A 17,484-nucleotide genomic window follows, 5' to 3' on the forward strand; every position below is an offset into this window, starting at 1 on the left:
AAAAAGGGAGAAATTCTTTGAAGAGAATGTGACTTGTGATAAACATTGAGATTGTATACTCATTCCTGAAAGTGAATGTGAAAATATATATATGATAAAGATTATGCATAATAATGTACTTGTGCATAGTTGGATAAATACTACAACTCACCTCTAAGGGAGGTTTGAGACAAAGAAAGATAAAGAATATTATTGTGTAGTTACATGAATATATCATTGGTCGCATGCATATGATACGCCAAAAATATTTTGTCATGCCTTATGAAAGTTATTAAAAGCAAAATTAAAGTAAGAAATTATTTTGCTTGTGATGATTTTGAACATGACAATTATTATGATATGATTTTCTTTGTGAAGGAGACATTCATTATATGGATGGTGTGACAAAAGATCTTGTAATACAAAAACAGTTAAAAGCTCTGAAAAAACTAATTTGTTACTACCCGGATGAATGAAATTATTCATGACATTAATATTGTAGTAAGTCTCAAAAGAAATATTTTGATTTACAAATATATTAGCCAAAGTGGTTGGCATATTGAGACTATAAATAAAAAGAAGATTGAATATCTTTATATTACTATAATCATACCGAGTAAATATGAAAGGTTACCTGACTTTTCTTCTATTTATACTACACAAGTATAAGCATTATGATGCAATCACAAGCCACAAGTAAACTAGAGGTTTAATGAAATAAATATTAGTTGGCATGACCGGTTGACCATCTCAGTTCAATTATGATGCGAAAAAATTAATTGAGAATTACAATGGCATATACTGAAGAAATATAAGATTCTTCAAGAATTCTCTTGTGCTGCTTATTCTCATGATATACCAGTTAAGGTTGGGATTGAATCCCTTGATTTTTGGAACGAATAAAAGGTGATAAATATATGGGCCCTGTCACCTTCCATGTGGACCGTTTACTATTATATGATTTTAATAGATGCATCTATTCTATGGTCACATGTGCATTTGTTATCAATTTGTAGTTTGGCTTTTACAAGATTGATTGCTTAAATTATTAGAGCAGAGTTCTAGAATATAAATTATGATGATTTATTTTGATAATACTGGTTTAAATCCAAGTTGGTTTTAACAGAAATTGTATGCCTCAAATTATATCTAAACCATTGGTTATGAGAACAAAATTGCCAAAATAAAATTTGGTATGTAATGTATTATTTAATATACAACAACACTTGTACGCATCTAGCCAAGTTATAATAAGTTCTTCCTATCACAATCGGTTCAGGGCCAGGAACCAAATAATTTCCATCTAGAAATATGAATGTGCTATATGATTTAATTGTTCCACCACAATGCACAAAGATGGATCCCCAAATAAGGCTAGGGATATGTGTTGGTGATCCCAACAATAGGGGAGAAAATGGGCAGCTGAAAAAGTAATGTATATAATGAATTATTATGAGTACACCGAGATCCTCGTACGAGAAAATGTGAACTTGAAGTTCAAGTGATAATTCATTTGTAAAATATTACCAGGCGTATTTGCTGACCCAAAGCTAAATATCATATTCAGCTGCTAATGCTCCAAATAAAATAAATGTTCATAATGAATAGAGTTCATGGCATGCATAAAGCATAATAGACTAATCAGTTCTAAAGATAAAACTCCTTGAAGAAGGAGAGGAGCAAATGTTCAAGATGGTCATAATAAGGAGGCAAGTGCTCTAGAAGAGCACCATGACATAACACTTGATAAGACCTCATGGGAGAGGCTCAGGTACCTGAAAATAATAAGATAAAGAGATCTCAATAAGTTATGTCTTTATTGGGTAATAGTAGAACCGCTACAAAATGATCGTCGACGATATTGTTAATATAATGTAGCACTCAATATTATTAATATTGACGAGAATCTTGAGCTCAAATCTGTCATGAAATTTGGACAGATAAATGATTGGCCAAATGAAAAATACGCAATGAAAATTGATTTCACATGAAAAATATGAAGTTGGAGGGATAGTCCCAACACCTGAAAGTATAAAGCCAGTGGAGGTATAAATGTGTTCTTGTGCAAAAAAAAAAGGGTCAAGTCGATAGACATAAAGACGACTTGTGTCACAAGAAGATTTGTAAATATCCCGGCATTGATTTTATAGAGACATGTTCTCCTGTGGTGGATGTCGCCATTTTAGGTTTTAATCTGGCAATACAAGAAAAACATGATATGCGTATAATGGAAATCATTGAAGGATTTAAATTGTTCTGAAGCATATTAAGGTTTCCAAGAAATTTATTAAATAAAGCTTCAAAAATCCTTATACGGATTGAAACAATCAGGGCGCATGTGGTATAATCGCCTGAGTGAGTACCTGTTGAAAGAAGGGTACAAGAATAATTCAATTTGTCCTTGTGTCTTTATAAAAAGATCTAGATCTAAATTTATTATAATCACCATGTATGTTGATGATTTAAATATCACTGGAACTCATAGGGAGCTGCCTAAAGCAGTAGAGCTTCCTAAAGTAGTAGACTATTTAAAAAAAGAATTTGAAATGAAAGATCTTGGAAAGACAAAATTTTGTCTTGGTCTACAAATTGAGTATATGAAAGATAAAATTTTTGTCCATTAATCAACATACACTAAAATAATTTTAAAGCAATTTTATATGGATAAAGCACATCCATTCCGACCTCATGAAAATAATGAAGAGCTTCTTGGTCCCCACGTATCATATCTTAGTGCAATTGGTACACTAATGTACCTTTCTAATATTACAAGGTCTAACATAACTTTTTCAGTTAATGTCTTAACAAGATATAGCTATGCTCCTACAAAGAGATATTGGAATGGAATCAAACATATATTGCGGTATCTAAAAGGGACTACTAGTATGGGATTATTTTATGGCAATGATTGCAGTCCTGATCTTGTTGGTTATGCCGATGATGGGTATTTATATGACCCACAAAAGGTTCGATCTCAAACAGGCTATGTGTTTACATATGGAGGCACTGCCATATCTTGGCGATCGACTAAACAATCAATCGTGGTTACTTCATCTAATCATGCTGAGATAATTGCTATTCATGAAGCAAGTCGAGAATGTGTATGGTTGAGATCTATAATACACTTTATTCGAGACAAATGTAGTTTGAAGTGTGACAAACTACCCACAATTTTGTATGAAGACAATGCAGCATGCATAGCCCAGTTGAAGAGAGGATTCATAAAAGGGGATAGGACAAAGCACATTTCACCAAAGTTATTTTTCACACATGACATTCAAAAGAATGGTGATATCAATATGCAACAGATCCGTTCAAGTGATAATATGGCTGATTTGTTCACCAAATCTCTACCGACGTCAACCTTCAAGAAACTAGTGTACAAGATTGGGATGCGAAGGCTCAAGGATGTGAATTGATGCTCTCATCAGGGGGAGTTAATACGCGTTGTACTCTTTTTTCCTTACAAGGTTTTGTCCCACTGGGTTTTTCTTGCAAGGTTTTTAACGAGGCAACCAAAAGGCGTATTTCTAAACATGTATACTCTTTTTCCTTCACTGAGATTTTTTTTCCATAGGGTTTTTTCCTAATAAGGTTTTAACGAGGCACATTATCTATGGACATCTAAGGGGGAGTGTTATAAGAAAAATCAAATTATGGTGGATGTCTACTCTTCCTCCATGATCTTCTCAAATGTTTAATGACATATTCAATGACATATTTCTATGCTTAATGACATATTTTTCTTCACTTTTCATGCCTATATAAAGGACTTGTAATAAGTAGGAAAATACACACAATTGAAGAAGAAAATCTCTTCCTTCTCTCTATCTCTATTTCTTGTTCATGTTTTACTAAATTGCTTTTATTTCATAACAACATATCTTGTTCATGTTTTACTAAGTTACTTTTATTTTATAACATATATTTTAAATTTGATTTTACATTGCAGATATCTAATAAGTCAACAAACCAGGAGACTGCCCGAGTGAAGAATGATTTGCACGAAGTGATTATTTCATCAATTTGCTTTCGGTGAAGAAGAGTCATATTTTTCAAATCCTTCTAGAAAAACTAATCAAGTAGAGGCATACTAGTGACCGAAATTCTCCCCATTCATAGTACCAGCATAATTTTTAAATCACATCAGCAATTAATGTTGGCTGACACTTGGGCTTATTTGACCATAAAAAATATTAAAGTACTTTTTTTCGAAAATTTTTACTCTTTCGGGAATCAGTGTTTTGGGAAAGAAAATTTCAAATTTCACTTTGAAATTAAATTTCAAAAGTTTTCGGAATTTGAAAAACTCCAAAAAACTATTGTTTAAAGTTTTCACTTCAAATAATTCGTAAAAGTTTAAAAACTGTTCCAAATTATGTTCATGCCCAAACATAACTTTAATTTTCAAATGAAAAAATAAAATAAAACTTTTATCCGGAATTTCACCATTCTTTTGAAATGCCCACTTAGCTCCTTCGTTTCGTTCTTTTACTTTTTCCGGGAATTTGGTACCTATGAAGCTATGACAATTGATATATACATATGATACAATAATTCGCTCTATCTACTTTGAATCATCTGTTAGTATATTTTATTTCCCCTTTTGGCATGAAATTCCAAAACTCTTCGGAAATTTGAACCGACGTGAAGAAAATTCTTGTTTGGGTTAATTTAAGGTGAATTTGAAACTTGTTCGTAGCTAGAGTTTTTTTAAGGAAAAAAAAAAAACAAAAAAGACAAATAGAATGTATTAATTGAGAATTAACTGGCATAGTGCGAATTTATATAGGTCATAGGTGTAATGTTCGATTTTTACTGCACTAGCTCTTTTACTTTTCCCACTTGAAAATTCTCCATTTCAAAAAGAGTTAAAAATAAATGTATCCTTTTTTGTTATTCGTCCTTACATGAACCAGCCAAATTGTAGCTCCTAGCCCAAACAAAAACCCCATCAACATCCTGTGTCCAAACTTGGGCCCAAACTCAATGAAACCTGACAACCATAATTTAATTTGCTCTTGTTTGCGTGTTGGAAAACATTTCGGATTGATAAATCTGGGTAACCAATTATTTTTTGTATCTTCAGTGAATCTTTATAACAGACACAGCCATGATACTTGAATAACCCACATTGCAGTGTCAATGGCCAACTCAATCAGATATTTTTGAGAAAGAAATAAACCAACGTAACGCGCCGTTTCATTACTGTATCTAACTTAGATTTGGTCACTTGATAATCCATGCAGGAATGTTTATCCTAGGATCTCTTTGCATGATGTTGTCTTGTATCATTGCAACTAAGGTGGAAAACGGGACCGGATCAGATATGAATGGGTCAAAATGGATAATGCAAAAAAAAAAAAAAAACAATGGATAAATCGTTTGATCCCGACTCATATTTAATACAGATAGAAAATGAGTTAACCGGCAGATAATATGAATATCTATATTATCCATGGCTTCTTGAATATGATCATTTTTAGGATAATTCCTAGTCTTCCAAACTTGAGGAACCCCCAATTTGAGTCTTTACAATTGTAAAAGTTAAACCATTGGTTATCATCTTTTAGGTGGATAATATGGTTATTATTCATATTTCACCCATTTTTAAAAGATTCATTATCCAATCCATTTTTTAGTGAATAATATAGATGAATAACTGTTTTTTAAATCCATTTTGCCACCACTAATTGCAATCTAAGATAGAAATTTTGAATGTATTTAACATCTATAAGAAATTAATTGTGTTAGCATCAGTAGGATGTTTGTGTTAGACAGACAAAATAATATAAATAAATAATAAAAAGGTGCAGGGACAAATGGGTGTAAATTTTCTTATAAAACTCCACACATCATGATTTAGCGTTGTAGATCAAACAATAAATATTGTCACCTTTGAATCTGGACTAATTAAAAAAAAATGCTCGGTAGTTATCTTTAAAAGAGCAATTCGGCGAGATGAAACACCGTTAGTAAAACCACAGGGAGCTGCCTAAATATCACTGTCTGTGGTTCACTCCACGTCAAAAGACTATCTTCCAAAAAAAAATGTTGCAACCCTCTTGGCTCTTTTCAAACAATGACTATGAGTTCGACCTTTTTCTTTTTCAAACAATGACTATGAGTTCGACCTTTTTCTTTTATCCTTTAATTAAACTTTGGAGACAGTCTTGATGGAAAAATAATTAAGCCACCACTAAACTTGGAGCATGTGGTATATATGTATGTTCTGCTCTTAGCCAGAAAGCAAAGTAGTCAACTAGTACTACTTTAAGAAAACATCGGCCAGTTTCTTTGGGTACTTCACCAAACTCACCACTTCTACTTAGAAAAAATAATTAGATTAATAGGTATTCATGTTTCGGCCTCCCTACAAATCATTACTCCGTATATCCGACAATTATACCTAAACCAATAAGCTTTTAGTACTTTCTTTAATTTCTTCATTCGGAATTCTTGTATTCTTTCGTTTATTAATTTTTTTTCCAGCATGCGATTACAGTTGTTATACTTGTAACTCTTATATATTATCTATCTTGGGGAAGATATCCATTACAAAAGCACAAATTAAGTGAAGAAGCTAGCATTGTAACCACTGAACGTGCCGTTAATAAACGCCAGTTTGTGCTGTTTAAAGTCAATAATATTGGAATACTTTGCAATCCAACAGTAACAGAATTCGCAGAAAACATATACAGCATGAGCTTTATTTTAACGACAATAGTGCATCGAGCGCAGTTTAATTATACACACCTCAATTAAACCTTTTTACTAATAAGGTTCCAAAAACGTATATACAACATGAATTATAGTCAACAAAAATGCAAGATAGAATCCTCATATGAAAATCAACTGAATTCCAAAACCTCTCCCCAGCATAATTAAGTCGGATAAAACAGCAGAAAAATATGGAAGTATTCATGAGTACAGATAAGTTGGAAACATTAATCAAACGTATTCCCGTTATATATCCAAAATTAAGCTAAATAAATATTGAAAGGATATTTTTGGTTTCGTAAAGATATTGGAAATAAATCTGTTATGCTAATTAAGATTCTTATGAATAAGTAAAAGGGTAACAATCCCATGTACTGGCACCAGCATGATTATGGGACTTGGTAAAATGTCAGGGACAGTACATCAAATATCCATGATAAGACACCTAAGTTTTCGAAACAATCAGCCGGCATTTATAAAATTCATGCTCAGAAGATTCAAATACATGACAGCTTATCCGATAAACAGGATTTCAATATAAAGGACATGGGAAAATTTATTACTCTTAAATATATCAATATGTTTATGTTTGAAACGGATTCACGAATAAAAAGACGAGGAATATAAAAGTAGCTCCAGCTAGCGTAGTCATCATTTTTCTTGCCCATTATAAGGACTTACATATCAGGAAGGAGACTGGAAATTTACAGCATATCATCACTAGACATTTCGCAGTCCAGAAGCAAATGCAGCCTATATTCAACGGGTTTAATTGAACCAGTACTATATTTTGACATGCACATAAGTATATATGTTATTGAACTGTGAAGTATGTCTCTAAAAGTTTAAATTCTAATCCCATAATTTTAGTGCCAAGAATCTTAAAGTTGAACTCCATCATCATGATACTTGCTGTCATATATAAGAAAAGAAAGTTTAGATTATGATAAATCATGGAGAGGTTTCCGACTAATTAGTTCGATCTGCTTTCAGTGGCTTTAATTTATATTTTGATCTTCAGCAATTTGCACTAATAAACGAGTAAAAACAGTGCTTTCCCTCCCCTTTTGCTCTTCAATAGAACAAAAAGTGTTAGGTCTAAACAAAGGGAAAAAAGAAGGAAGACTGGAAAGTAAAAGAAACAAGAAATTAACACAAAAACAGAAAACACTACTAGTATTTGCCTGGCTCTATTCTGTCTGCCTCTTTCCAAGCTTAAACATTAAGAGTACTGGAGAAGGTTTCTTCAGTTAATGATATATAGCATGCCTTTCTACAACGTTACCCTTTTCCCTGAGATTGCAAAACCCCATATTCTTTTACTCCACAGTAGAATGTGGGTTGCAGAGAGAAAACAAGAACTCGAAAACGCTTCTCTAGTATTCTTAATGATCCATCTTTACAGATTTGCTTCCTTAATATAAACCCTTCTCCACTTCGTTTTCTCATCCTTCTCTCCGAACTGAACACGAAGTACACCATAACGTGCACTATATATTCATTACACAAATGAAAATCTCTAGCTACCTTAGGAATGGAGAAGAATGAGAAATAAGAGGGTGAAGGGCAATTTATAAGGGGAGCCCAGCCGGAACAGAAAGAAAAAGGATCAATATACGTAGGCCGTAGCTTTACTTTTCATTTTCTGATAGTGTAACTATCTTTAGATAATGTAATTGTGTAATAAATCAATTAAATTATTTTATACTCCATTTATATTAATATATCCAGTAATAATAGTTTACAGCATCGCTGTTAGGTGAATCGACTCTAATTAAAACTTATTTACTGACTTTCTTTCACTCAGCGACTTAATTAATAGATAATTTTGTTATAATTGATTTGGATGATGGTGTAAAAAATGTTTAATAGGATTGGTGTATGAAATTATATCATCATGATTATGTTCTTCTTTGTTCGGGTTTAACTTGTGTGCACTAATAGTGTATGATATTTTTAATACCATCAGTTAAAATAACCTATAATAATAGGTAAGGCTTTATAGTATGATTTTGACAAGTATAAGTAATATTTTTATAATTTTATTGCCTATATAACTATATGTTTTGTCCATAAAAATGTGATTACTAACCTAATAATAAAGCATGTTACATGTGAAATATACTACAGTAAGTAAAAATTCTTTACACATGTGCATACGTTAAAAATTTAATCCCGTGATAATTCTAATATGTATGTCAGTAATTCTGATATGGCATCATAAAAATGGACTAAATAACTTGCCATATAAAGTTATGATATACGAATAAGTTACGTAATAAAATATACGTACAGTTATAGGGTTTATAAATTGAAACTTTTTTCATATTCACAACATAAGCATACTGGTTTTTCCTTAACGATTCTGATTTCGGCACTTGTCGGCCAGCTTTTGTAAAGACCCTCACGCGCATATTTCCAACAAAATTGGCGCACTCGCTTAAGAAAAGGTGAAACGTCAAAATGTGAAAATGATAAACAAGTGAAAGGGCGAGTAAGAAAATATGATAGTCGCAGAAGGTAGTTGGGTTGAGAAAACGGGAAGGAGGGAGCCGGTGAAAGGGCCCTTTCAACATGGGCTTTGAGGGGTCCGTATTCGGGTGATTTGCACAAATAAGCCACTTCTGATGCTATTTTTTATTTTTTTTTACCCCGCTTACTTTATGGGCAGAACTTCAAATTCAACAAGTATTGTCCGTGGGACTAGCTTGTCCATTTTAGCTATGAGAAGAAGAGGTTAATTTGGGAGAGGAACGCTTTTGAAAAAAAAAAATAATAATAAGTAATGTCCCTCGCTTGCTTTCATAACTAATACTTTTGACTTCATACCTTAAAGTTTGCCCTATTGAGCAAGGAAAGATAAAAAAAATTAAGACTCTTCATTTTTAATGTCATTGGGGGTAATTTTATGCTCGTGTTCTCAAGTAAATGACAAAGGAGGCTGATTGGGCTGCGGTTGGTTTGGATCGTGGTCTAATTCAACCCATCAATCATCATAAGCTTACTATTTTGTGCCCCCATTAAAGCCTGACTTCTCCATGCATCTCTCTCTCTTTCTTTACCCAAAGCCAAAAGTTACAAGACCATGATTTGGAGGTGGATTTTCTCTGGTACTACCACTTCTTTTCCTTATATTTGTTGTCCTCATCTTTTGTCTTTTCATTTTCACCTTCAAAACATACTGACATTTTGTTGGATTCTTGTATGGGAACATAATGATTCAAAAATCAACTAATGAATGGAGTATCTTTCTTATCACTATCTTCCCTTTGATAGAGAGTCAGAGAGCACAATCTTTTAGATAAATGAAAAAAAGGAGATGAGCATTATGTTTTTATTCTGTAGTGTTTGTTTTCCATTCACATTAGTCAATTGGGGCACCTAAAAGATCTAGCAATCAGAATTAAAACTCATAAAGCTAAGGTTCTATAAGATTTTGGGTATTGAGTTGTACTCTTATTGGGAGACCATTTTTTAGTTTAAGCATTTATAATTCTGAGGGTTTGCAACTTTGTATGGCTTGACAAATAGACCTCGGGCATTCGTAGTACAAGTACTTTGAAAGAGTAAAAATTTCTAGTGCTCATCAAACTTCTTCTTATGACCAATATAAAACACACCTGATCTTTAATTTTTATCGGGATTCACTTACGTGATCCAACAAAATTTACAAGGCATTGAACACTGATGTTTGGCATATTTCGATATGTGTTGATGTTACTTTGCCCATGCTTTAACCACTTTTTGATGTTATTTAATCTTTAAAACACCCAACATGGTGTAATTATTGGTTTGATGACTAATTAAGTTATGTGTGACTATTTAAGGTGTTCGGAGTGCAAAATATGAAGAAAAGGTGGTTTAGCTAGAGGAAGAAGGGTTGGATGCGTCGCATCCAACCTAGGAAAACATCATCATGCATGCAACCTTAGCAGTGAAGTTGGGCCATCGCGTCTGCCATCGCATGCGAAACTGGAAAGTAGAAGTGAAGCTGGATGCGTCGCGTCCACCATCGCATGCAAGCTGAGAAATAGAGGACAAGGTGGATGCGTCGCATCCACCTTCGCAGGCAAAAATTGAAATGGAGGACAAGGTGGATGCGTCGCATCCACCTTAGCATCAATCCCTGAAGCCGATTTGGACTAGGAATAGGAGAGCTTTGGCCCACGACTTTTGTACGCAATATATAAGCCAAAAAGGCCTCTTTTAGGTTATCTAACATATTGGGAAGGGGGAAAAAGCCACGACAAAGCTGTGGAGGCCGGAATTCATCAAGTTTCATCTTTCTCCCACCAAACTTAGTAATTTTTATGTTTCTTTGTATGATTTGTTGTTTGGCTACCATGTCTATGTGGAGCTAAACTTCACGTTCTAGGGTTGTGGTTCTTTCATGACTATTGTTATTCGGATATTGATTTTGACTTCTTGATTTATCATATTAGTTTATTTATTCAATCTTGCGCTTAATTATTTAATTGCTTGATCACCAATTGAATATTATCTACGAATCTAGAATTGAACTCGAAAGTGGGAATTCTATATTGCATATAGGATTGAGTAGGGCAAGTTCTTGAACTCGGGCATCGGGGAACGGATTCGTAGTTAGGATAGACATATACCTAATTGCCTTGCTTGGTTAATTTACAGGAATTATAAATGCGTTCTTGTTGATTCTAACTCCATAGACATATAGGCGTTAGGTTAGCTTGAATAGGCGAGTAAGAACTCGACAGATTCTTATGAGCATTAACCCTGTCAACCAATAAGCTAGAGAAATTATTCGGTCAATTCAATTGAAGAATACAATAGGATTGTTAGATAGCCCATAACCCTAGATCGTTTTCATTACATTGATATCATTAAAATCTGCTCTTTCTCTGTTCAAAGTTCATTATTTATATATTTCTTATTTAATTAGTTGGAATAAAATATTTTTAGATTTAATTCTTGTTTAGATAATTAGGATAGTCTAATTTAGTTAATAGCTAATCATAAGTCCTCGTGGGTTCGATATCCGACTTTTAGTCACTTTATTACTTGACGACCGCGTATACTTGCGTGAGTGTGTTTGGTCGCAACAAGTTTTTGGCGCCGTTGCCGGGGACTTAGAAATTAGCTACGTGACTAAGTTAAGCTTTTATTAGATATTTGTTTTCAAGTTTTAATTTTCAGTTTGCCTGGTTTGTGTCAACGCAGGGTTTACTCTCGAATGCAGAGGAGTAGAAGTGCAAACAACCTCATTCCTCTTGATCCAGAAATCGAACGAACATTACATAGAGTGAGAAGGGAACACGAAGCTAGAACGAGAATAGAAAGAGATTTGGACATCGCAATCCAACCACAGCCAATAGATATGGCAGGCAATGAAGAGCGTCCGGTAATCGAAGCCGCAAGGCCCAATCTTGCGAATATGACTCAGGCTATTGTGAAGCCTGATATCACTGGGCATTTTGAACTCAAACAGTACATGGTACAGCTGATTCAGTCCACAGGACAATATGTGGGTCTATCTCATGAGGACCCGCAGAGGCATATTCAGAACTTCTTGGAAATCACAGACACTTACAATTATCCGAACGTCTCCAAGGACTATGTCAGGCTGACACTATTCCCTTTTTCACTGTTGGGGGAAGCTAAAGAATGGTTGCAAAAGGAGCCCGCGAACTCTATCCACACTTGGGATGATCTAGCAAGGAAATTCCTGATCAAGTTTTTCCCAACTAAGAAGACAAAGTCGTTGAGGAGCCAAATTCTTGGGTTCCAACAACGGGATGGCGAGACACTTCGTCAAGCTTGGGAAAGATACAAGAAACTACTCAGAGACTGCCCGCATCATTGTCAAACTGATGAGGTATTGGGTCACACTTTTGTTGATGGGTTAGATGAAGCATCAAAGATGAATCTTGACTCAGCTTGTGGGGGTAGTTGCATGGCAAGACCGTATAGTGAAATACAACTCCTGCTAAATAATTTCACTGCTAATGACCATAATTGGCAAGGAGAGGGGGATTCACGAAGGGTAATTAAACAGAAGGCCGCCGGTTTGATTGAGCTTGATGACTTTTCCGCCATGAGAGCCGATATAGCAAAATTGGCAAATCAGATGAATAGAATGACAACACAACAAATGCAACATGTACAGCAGATGTCTATTTGTTGCGAACTATGCGGAGACAGTCATATGATTGACATGTGCCCCACGAATCCTGAATCTATATACTATGTGGGACAACAAAACAGAGGTCCTATGAATCAACATGCGCAATATGGGAACACTTACAACCCAAACTGGAGGAATCATCCTAACTTCTCATGGGGCGGAAGTCAACAGAATCAGTATAGGCCTCAAGGGAATTTTACTCAACCTCAGAAGCCACCCCAACAAATGGAAGAAAGTACGAATGACTTGCTGAAAAAGTTGTTACTAGACAATCAACAGCTCAGGACCGATTTCAGAAATCTTGAGAGGCAAATGGGGCAGTTAGCAGCAAACCAAAATACTAGACCTACAGGCTCACTTCCCAGTGATACAGAGAAGAACCCTCAAATTAATGCAGTTACACTTAGAAACGGGAGGGAACTAGAGGAAGCGCCAAGGAAGATAAAAGAAAAACCTATACCTGGGGGGGAGTTGACACCTAAGGCAACACAAGAGTCAAAGGAAGATGATGCAAGTTCAGAGCGAATGGAGGTTACAAGGCCACCACCACCTTTCCCCCAAAGATTGCAGAAAAGGAATGACGATCGCATGTTCAACAAATTTCTCTCCATGTTGAGTCAGGTTCAATTAAATATTCCATTAGTGGATGTACTTCGTGAAATTCCAAAGTACGCTAAGTACATAAAAGACATAGTGGCTCATAAGAGGAAATTGACTGAGTTCGAGACGGTTGCACTTACTGAGGAATGCACATCAAGGGTCCAAAACAAGCTTCCCCAAAAGCTTAAGGACCCTGGCAGCTTCACTATTCCAGTACAAATCGGTAATATTAACGTGGGACGTGCTCTGTGTGATTTGGGTGCAAGCATAAATCTGATGTCGTTATCCTTGTTTAAGCAATTAGGTCTGGGAGCTCCGAGACCAACCACCGTGATGTTGCAATTAGCTGATAGGTCCATAGCCTACCCCGAAGGAGTGATTGAAGATGTGCTGCTGCAAATTGGAAAATTCATCTTCCCAGCTGACTTCATTATTCTAGACTTCGAGGCTGATGAACAAGTTCCAATCATATTGGGACGACCTCTCTTGGCTACTGGCGATGCAATAATTAAAGTGAGAGAAGGGAAAATGATTATGAGAGTGGACAACGAGGAGGCAGTCTTCAATGTCTACAAAGCAATCCAACTCCCCCGCCACTATGAGGAGCTCTCTATGATATCTGTGGTGGAGGTGGATGAGAAACTTCTTAACACGAGTGTATATCTAGGCGACTGTTTAGAAAAAGCAATCATGCTGTTTGATAGCTTGGAGATGGATGATGAGGTTGAGGAGATGAAGGGAATCCTAGATACATCATGTGGTTACATGCAAGGAATAATCCCGTTTGAGCCCCTGAATAGGCCAAGTGGCCCCCACCAAAGCCGTCAATTGAAAAAGCTCCAAATTTGGAACTTAAACCCCTACCCCCTCACCTTCAATATGCTTATTTGGGAAGTTCTGACACTTTACCTGTTATTATTTCTGCTCACTTGTCTAAATTACAGGAAGAAAAGCTATTAAGGGTGTTACGTGAGCACAAGCGAGCAATTGGGTGGACAATGTCTGACATTAAAGGCATTAGTCCAGCTTTCTGCATGCATAAAATCCTCATGGAGGACGGACACAAGCCGAGTGTAGAACACCAACGCCGACTAAATCCAATCATGAAAGAAGTGGTAAGGAAAGAAGTGATTAAGTGGCTTGATGCAGGTATTGTATTTCCAATCTCTGATAGTAAATGGGTAAGCCCCGTTCAATGTGTGCCGAAGAAAGGGGGGATAACCGTAGTAGTTAATGAAAATAATGACTTAATTCCTACAAGAACTGTAACTGGATGGAGAATTTGCATAGATTACAGAAAACTAAACAATGCCACCCGGAAAGACCACTTTCCCCTGCCTTTTATTGACCAAATGCTTGATAGATTAGCTGGCCAGGAATACTACTGTTTCCTGGACGGTTATTCGGGGTATAATCAGATTGCTATAGCCCCAGAAGACCAAGAGAAAACTACATTTACATGTCCTTATGGCACGTATGCGTTCAAGAGAATGCCCTTCGGTCTTTGTAATGCACCTGCGACTTTTCAAAGGTGTATGATGGCTATTTTCACTGACATGGTTGAAAGATATGTAGAAGTATTCATGGACGATTTTTCTGTGTTTGGATGTTCTTTTGATAGTTGTTTGATGAACCTTGATAAAGTGCTAGCTAGGTGTGAAGAGACGAACTTGGTGCTAAACTGGGAAAAGTGCCATTTCATGGTACGTGAAGGTATAGTTTTGGGGCACAAGGTTTCAAAAGATGGTCTACAGGTGGACAAAGCAAAGGTGGAGACGATCGAAAAATTGCCCCCGCCGACATCCATCAAAGGCATTCGCAGTTTCTTGGGTCATGCAGGTTTTTATCGTCGTTTCATTAAAGATTTTTCGAAAATTTCTTCCCCTTTGTGCAGGCTTCTAGAGAAAGACGTTACCTTCAAGTTTGATAATGCATGTCTGAAAGCATTTGAGGAGCTGAAGGGAAGATTGGTGACTGCACCAATTATCATTGGCCCCGATTGGGCACAACCATTTGAGTTGATGTGCGATGCAAGTGACATAGCAATTGGAGCGGTGTTGGGGCAAAGGAGGGATAAAATCTTTCACTCCATTTATTATGCAAGCAAAACTATGAATCCAGCTCAGATGAATTATACAGTGACTGAAAAGGAGTTGCTTGCAGTGGTGTGGGCGTTTGACAAGTTCAGATCCTATCTAGTGGGAACCAAAGTCATCGTCTACACAGATCATTCAGCTATCAGATACCTATTTGAAAAGAAAGACGCCAAGCCGAGGCTGATTCGTTGGGTCCTCCTCTTGCAAGAATTTGACTTAGAGATCCGAGATCGAAAAGGGACAGAAAATCAAGTGGCCGATCATTTGTCCAGATTAGAGAGCCGGAACCATGTAGCTGAAGGAGGGTCAATTAAAGAAACATTTCCGGATGAGCAAATATTGGCAATCACCTCAGGTGAAGCCCCATGGTATGCAGATTATGTGAATTTTATCGCAAGTGGGGTAACGCCACTAGAATGGACAGCTGACAATAGAAGAAGATTCCTACATGATGTAAGGTTCTACGTGTGGGATGAGCCATTCCTATATAGGCAGTGTGCAGATCAGTTGGTGAGAAGGTGTGTTCCTGAGGAAGAGATGAAGGCTATACTACATGACTGCCATGCGTCACCATATGGAGGTCATCACGGCGGGGATAGAACCGCCCAAAAAGTGCTACAATCAGGTTTTTATTGGCCAAAATTGTTTAAGGATGCACATGCCTTCGTTAAAAATTGTGATAGATGCCAAAGAACTGGAACTATCACGAGGAAGCACGAGATGCCCTTGCAAAATATACTGGCGGTAGAACTTTTTGATGTTTGGGGGATTGATTTTATGGGACCATTCCCATATTCTAACGGACACAGATACATCTTGGTGGCGGTCGACTATGTTTCTAAGTGGGTAGAGGCCATAGCTCTTCCTACTAACGACGCAAAAGTTGTGGTAGGCTTTGTAAAGAAGCACATCTTCACACGTTTTGGGACCCCAAGAGTGTTGATAAGCGACGGGGGAACTCACTTTTGTAACAAACTGCTGAATAATATTCTTGCAAAATACGGAGTCAAGCACAAAGTTTCCACTGCCTATCATCCCCAAACGAGTGGTCAAGTAGAAGTTTCCAATAGAGAGGTCAAGCAGATTTTGGAAAAGACAGTAAGTATGAATAGAAAGGACTGGGCCGGGAAGCTGGATGACGCATTATGGGCATATCGCACTGCGTACAAGACCCCAATAGGCACTTCTCCGTACAGGTTGGTTTATGGGAAGGCCTGCCATCTGCCCGTCGAGCTTGAACACAAAGCATATTGGGCGATTAAAAAGCTAAATATAGAGATGGACTTGGCCGGTGAAAAGAGATTGCTACAACTCAACGAGCTTGATGAGTTTCGATTGCATGCGTATGAAAATGCCAAATTGTATAAAGAGAAGACCAAAAGATGGCATGATAAGCATATCCAACATCGTGAGTTTGAACCAGGTCAACAAATTCTACTGTTTAATTCAAGGCTAAAGCTTTTTCCAGGAAAGCTTAAATCTCGATGGTCGGGTCCGTTTGAAGTGGTTAGTGTGAAACCTCATGGTGCGATAGAATTGTGTGATAAGGGGTCCAATACGACATTCTTGGTAAATGGCCAAAGAGTAAAACACTATTGGGGTGGTGACATTGCACGTCACAAGACAACAGTGGACTTAGTGGAGGCATGAAGAACATGTTGCGTCGTGCCGCGATGTTAAATCAGGCGCTTCTTGGGAGGCCACCCAAGTTAGTTAGTTTTTTATTTTTATTTTAATTTTTTTTTTTTCTTTCTCCTTTCTTTTCGTAGAACATAGATTTTATTCAAGAAAACGAGGCGGATGCGTCGCGTCCCCCTCAGCAAAAAAAAAAATTGACGGGCCAATTGCTCAAGGCAGTGAAGTCTGCCTATCGCGCCCGTATCGCGTCCGAAAATTTTTGAAGGAAGACAAGGGGATGCGTCGCGTCAA

The sequence above is a fragment of the Nicotiana tomentosiformis genome, chromosome 2, assembly GCF_000390325.3.
Source record: "Nicotiana tomentosiformis chromosome 2, ASM39032v3, whole genome shotgun sequence".
Lineage (NCBI taxonomy): Eukaryota > Viridiplantae > Streptophyta > Magnoliopsida > Solanales > Solanaceae > Nicotiana > Nicotiana tomentosiformis.